The following is a 6,013-nucleotide window of genomic DNA, read 5'->3' as shown; positions in this document are numbered from 1 at the left end:
CTCTCCCGTTGCCGGGAGATGCTGACGTCATAAAAGGAAGAAGCGCCGCGTCGTTGCGGAGGGATGGTTGGCCAACCTGGGCACTGCGCAGAGGGGCGCAGCAGTGGAGAGGCAGGCTTTCCTTGCTTCGAATTTTAACAGCCCCTTTTTCGTTATAATAATAAACTGGTAATACTAGAACTCGGTCTCTGTGTGTGTCATTCGGTGAATTGAGAGGGGCGGTAGACGCAGGCTAGACAAAACAAAGCTACCTATTTACGCAATAGGTACGTAACCTGTGAAATCCGGTCCCCCAGAAGATGCAATGAGAGCCGGATTTACGTATAAGCTAAACAGTCTGTAGCTTAGAGCCCCACTCTCTTGGGGCCCCTCAAAAAAATTAAAGGGAAAAAATGGGTGTACATTTCCAAAATATAAGATAAAAAAGAAAGAAAATAAAACCTACATAGAGCAACAGTTTTTTGTGTTGTGTAGGCGCCTTTGATGTAAGTAATGGGCCCCGCCTGCAGGCCTGCTCCCTAAAATATCACTGGTTTGCTCATTTCTATATATAGGGTGCCTACATTCTCCATGTGCAAATGGCTTTAGATACCTATTAGGTCCATAAATTACCATATAGCATATTTGTTGTTGTTGTTGTTTAGTCGTGTCCGACTCTTCGTGACCCCATGGACCAGAGCACGCCAGGCACTCCCGCAGTTTGGTCAAACTCACGTTCGTAGCTTCGAGAACACTGTCCAACCATCTTGTCCTCTGTCGTCCCCTTCTCCTTGTGCCCTCCATCTTTCCCAACATCAGGGTCTTTTTCAGGGAGTCTTCTCTACCAGCATGAGTTTGACCAAACTGCGGGAGGCAGTGGAAGACAGGAGTGCCTGGTGTGCTCTGGTCCATGGGGTCATGAAGAGTCGGACACTACTAAACGACTAAACAACAACCATCTAGGGATCCTTTACCTTTAAAGTCCCTTCCAGCCCCTCTCCTGTGTGCTGTCAAATTCAGCTTTAGAAAGTTGGGGGACTCTCTGGAACAAATTTGGGGTGTGAGTGAGGAGAGGAAACAGACGTCTGGCTGTGCTGCTAGAGAGTTGGATCCAGCTCTGTGTATTTGAAGCCCCAAATCCTTGTTATTTATTCCTAGCCCCGCATTCCTCCCCCTTCAAATTGCAGAGGCTGGTGCCTGAGCTTTTCAAAACAACGCTTCCTGTCATATGCCAATAATGTTCCAGATGATTTTGTGGACCTTGCAGAAGCTCAGTATGGTATAAAATAAATGGCACAATTTGTTCTTTGAAAAATCAAAACAAAACTCTAAACTTCCATTTAGTTGTCACAGAGGCATCGCTTCCTGTAATTGCTGGTTACTCAGATACTGGAGCCAGCAAACTGTGAAACGAGTGAATGGAACAAGCAAGGAGAGAAAGGAGGCTGATTGTGGAACTCTGAAAACAACAACACACCAAACATCTGTTTAGGCTGCACAGAGGTCCCGTGGCATTCATCAGTGAGAATTAAAGAAATTCATCCAAGTGCACATACATCACTACTTTGTCATGGTGAGGGTTTCCAATGCAGAAATAACAATAAAAAATAATGATCCTATAAACATAGGAAATGCTTTTAAAAATGTTTAAACTCAAGAGGACTAGGAATTGAATAATAATAATATAAAGCTGCAGTTCCTGATAGATGATGGAAGCTCTGAAATCTGATTAAGATTGTTGGGAATCTTAGCTTTAAAAAACAAAAACAAGGCCAACACAATATTGTTATGGGTTTGGGGGTAGATCTAAATGACTCCCAGGCTCCCTTCTCATCCAGTGATTCTTGTGTGTTTAAGACAAGACTGCTAAAATGGCCAAACTGGTCACATGGTTAGCCTGATAGGTTCTCTTCTGTTATGAAGATGGAGTGCATCCATGGCCAGGAAATGTCCGAATGGGATGCCCCTTTGCTCTCTATCCTAAGGAATGTGCCAATTTGGTCTATAGAAGATATGAAGAAAGGAGGCAGTTGGTAGTTACTACTTGAGACGGTTTGAGAACAAGGTCAGAACTGTAGGATTTTCTGGGAGGTCTGAAGGAGGCGCTGCGTGCTGCCTCTGAAACATAATGGGGTAGCAGTATTTGTTGGATGGGTTCAAACTGTGAAACTTCCAGGTATGTTATATATGTATAAATAAAACATTTATCATAACATGGGAATAAATCTTCAGCAACCTCAGGACTTTGATAGAGCAACAAAGTCTGAAATTTCTTTAAGGGTCAAATTAGGAATGTTTATTTAAATAAAGATTTACCCCCAATGTGTTCACAAGGCAGGGGCCAGGGCAATATTGAAGGGTGGGCAAGCAAACTGACCAAATGTGCACATATTTATAACATCAGATAAGCTTAACAAAAATATAATAAATGCATAAAAACCATGGTGACGTGGGTGTATCTCATACTAACATCTGATCCTTCAGACAGCTTCATCATTATCAAAAATAATATCACACCTTTTCTCTTGAAGGAGCCCAGGGCAGCAAACACACAAAACAAAATATTTTTTTTAAAATCTAAAAACAATTCAAGTATAGATGCAGACTGAGAAAGATGCCCACTTAAAAGTCTTCTTGGGAGAGAAAGGTCTTCAGTAGGCACCAAAAAACGATCCCTGTCCTTGGTTCAAAGTCATTTTCTGGCAGCTTCCTAAACTTTGTTCCTGAAATGTCAATAGGGGTGTGTGATACAGGAAGGGACCTTGCTGATTTGTTGCGGAAACCTCCCTCAGTGAATTTCATAAAAGCTGTTCCACTTCTAACAAGTGCACTGCCCAAATCTGCCACAGGATGTCATCTGATGTTGGGATGTAGTCTCCTCTTAGCAGAGAGAGGGAGAGAGAGAAAAGGAGAGAGATGAGGAAAGAGAGAGGCAGAGAGGGCATTAGCTCGGTGTTTTGTTTGTGTGTGTGGACATTTAAAGATTTAGATCAGGGTGGCTAAGTTGTGGCGCTCCCAGTGTTGCTGGACTACGGCTCCCATAATTCCCTACCATTGGCTATGCTGGCCGGGGCTGAAGGAGTTGGGAGTCCAGCTGCCTCTGGAGGGCCACAGCTTAGTTACCCTGGATTGAGTTTCTGCATGATGAGGCAGCTCTGTATTCAACCATTGGTTTAGAAAATGTCTTAATAGCTTTGTATTAAAAAGAATCTCAATACAATGCAATATCACCATCAGATAAAAAACACTTTCACTAACTTTCTACTGTTCCAAAATGAACAGTGACCAAATCAGGTGGAATAAAAATGATGGGATACAAAAAACTAATAATAATAAAAAAATACATTCAACAGGCACCAAAATCCCGAAGGCTTGTGTGGTATCTGCTGGGACGGCATTCAGTAAGACTTGTGCTGCTACGTGAAAGGTCCTGCTTCATGTCACCACAGAGAAGAGGCATGCGGCCCTGCTAGAAGCATCCTTCCTGGTGATATACTTAGTCCTTAGCAGAAGGTTGCAGGTTCGATCCCCCGCATTGGCAGGTAGAGGTGGGAGAGATTCCTACCTGAAATACTGGAGAGCCGCTGCTCACTATTGTCTAAACCAGGCGTGGCCAAACTTGGCCCGCCATATGTTTTGGGACTACAACTCCCATGATCCCTAGCTAACAGGACCAGTGGTCAGGGATGATGGGAATTGTAGTCCCCAAACAGCTGGAGGGCCGAGTTTGGCCATGCCTGGACTCTAAACCGACTGGCAGTGGCTCTCCAGCATTGCATATGCTGACTTGACGGCCACGGACAGAAAGTCTCTACAGAGGGTGGTGAATACAGCAGATGATATCATGGCCTGTCCCTTGAGTCCGCTAGATGACATCTCAACAGATCGTTGCCTTAGGAGAGTGAGAAAAATTCTCAGGGATGACTCACACCCCGGACATCACCTCTTTAATTTTCTAGCCTCGGGCAGGAGATATAGAAGTATAATCAGTTGTACCAGCAGGCTAAAAAATAGCTTCTGTCCGTGGGCTGTTAGGCTGTTGAACGGAAAATAACATAGCGCAACTGACTTGCGAGGTGGTGTGTTGTGCGATAAGCACACAGAGTGCAAAGAGATTGAGTGTTTGGGTGGGGAGGGAGGGAGGCTCAGTTAGGCTTGGTTTATTTCATTGTACACAGGTTGTACATTGACAATAAAGGTATTATTATTATTCCAGCATTGATGCTTGTAGGAAACCCACAAGCAGGATCTGACCACAAGAGCCTTCTCCCCTCCAGTGGCTTCCAGCAACTGGTATTCAGACAGATTATTGCACGGGGGGGTGGGGGGTGGACTTTGGTAATATGGCGCCCTGAATGAAGACAAAATTTGGTGCCTGCCCCCCAAAAATATTTCTCATTTTCACAATAATTCTTTTGGTACAATGGCTTTCTTGTGGATCTTCTTAGTAGGTACCCTTATAAATATAGGTTTTATTATTTTGTGTCCTCTCAGCTCAGCACCCTGTGCAGGGGAAGTGCCGGCACTGCCCTAAATCTGGCATGCATTACTGCCTCTGGCAGTGGATAACAGTGCACAGCCATCATGGCTATTAGGGACGGAATGGAGTATTCTGGAAAAGGGCATGTCTGGCTAAAAAAATATGTTCAGGAGCACTCCACAAAGCAGCTGCTTGTTGCAAACCCAGCTTGTATACCTGGAATAGAACAGAACTCCTCTCCTCTCTTTTCTGTGTATAGAACAGCCCACTAAGCTGGTAGGGTAGAGAGTGTGAGCTTGAGATGGTTGTCAGTGAATTACCGCATCTCTTCCAATGAACACTCTGGGTGTTTATTTTCTTCCAGCCATTTTTCAGCAGTTAAAAATAAACAAGAGAACTGGGCTGAAAGGACTACTAACTGCACGCTCCTATGCTCGATTGTCCTCTCTAGAGGTTACACAGGGCACTTTGACTCTTGTGGGGTTCAGGCCAGGCCAGGCTATTCTGGGCTGGAATCTAATTTACAGAATTTTGGGGACCTAAATGGACAGGGATGCTGCTGAACATAACTGTGAACAGCCCAGGCTCTTGACTGCACTGTGCCCACATAAGAGTGTATTCTTCATAAGCTTCAAGGGAGTTCAGTGAGGCCAGGCTAGGGCTGCTTCTGCGGCTTCTTATTCCTTAGGCTGAATTTGACAAGCGCTGACAAGATGCTGGACAGGATGGCCCATTGGCCTGATCCAGTAAGGCATCATCATCATCATCATCATCATCATGGAAGTTAAGATCTCATTAAAGAAGATCTGTAAAGGAGACAAGTTCGAAAGTAAGATACATCTGCTTTGCACACAGAAGGTCCCAGTTTCATTCCCCTGTATTTCCAGGCAGGGCTGGGAATTATTACCTGCATCAAACCCTAGAGAGCTGCTGCCAGCCAGTGCGGACAACACTGAACTGGATGGAGCACAGGCCTGACTTGGTATAAGGCAGCCTCCTATGTTAGGGGAACAGCCATAGCCAAACAGTAGAGCATCTCCTTTGCGTGCATCAGATCCCAGGCTCAATCCCGCAGAGAACCCAGCCTGAAACCCTGGAGAGCTGCTGCCAGCCAGTGTGGGCAATACTGAGGCTAGATGGACCAATGGTCAGACTCAGCATAGGGCAGCTTCCTACAGGTGAAACTCAAAAAATTAGAATATCGTGGGAAAGTTCATTTATTTCAGTAATTCAGACATTTGAAGCCCATCTCCAGGACCCGTCTGTGTGTGGTGGCTCTTGATGCACTAACTCCAGCCGCAGTCCACTCCTTGTGAAAGTCCCCAACACATTTGAATGGTCTTTTCCTGACAATCCTCTTCTGCTGCTTGTGCACCTTTCTCTTCCACACTTTTCCCTTCCACATAACTTTCCATTAATGTGCTTCGATACAGCACTTTGGGAACATCCAACTTCTGCAATTACCTTTTGAGGCTTTCCCTCCTTATGGAGGGTCTCAATGATGGCTTTCTGCACAACTGTCAGGTCAGCAGCCTTCCCCATGATTGTGCTTCC

The 6,013-nt window shown here is 45.0% G+C and overlaps 1 long non-coding RNA gene across 1 annotated transcript; it reads left to right on the top strand.

Moving 5' to 3' along the window:
* Positions 1-74: 74 nt before the first annotated feature.
* On the top strand, positions 75-1,602 carry LOC309525617. Its single transcript, XR_014216460.1, has 2 exons — positions 75-266; positions 1,324-1,602. It is a non-coding gene; the product is annotated as an uncharacterized lncRNA (long non-coding RNA).
* Positions 1,603-6,013: the final 4,411 nt, after the last annotated feature.

This window comes from Podarcis vaucheri (genome assembly GCF_965113315.1).
Source record: "Podarcis vaucheri genome assembly, chromosome: 2".
Classification (NCBI taxonomy): Eukaryota; Metazoa; Chordata; class Lepidosauria; order Squamata; family Lacertidae; genus Podarcis; species Podarcis vaucheri.
The sequence above is the reverse complement of the archived record's forward strand: the minus strand, read 5'-3'. Positions and strand labels throughout refer to the sequence as shown.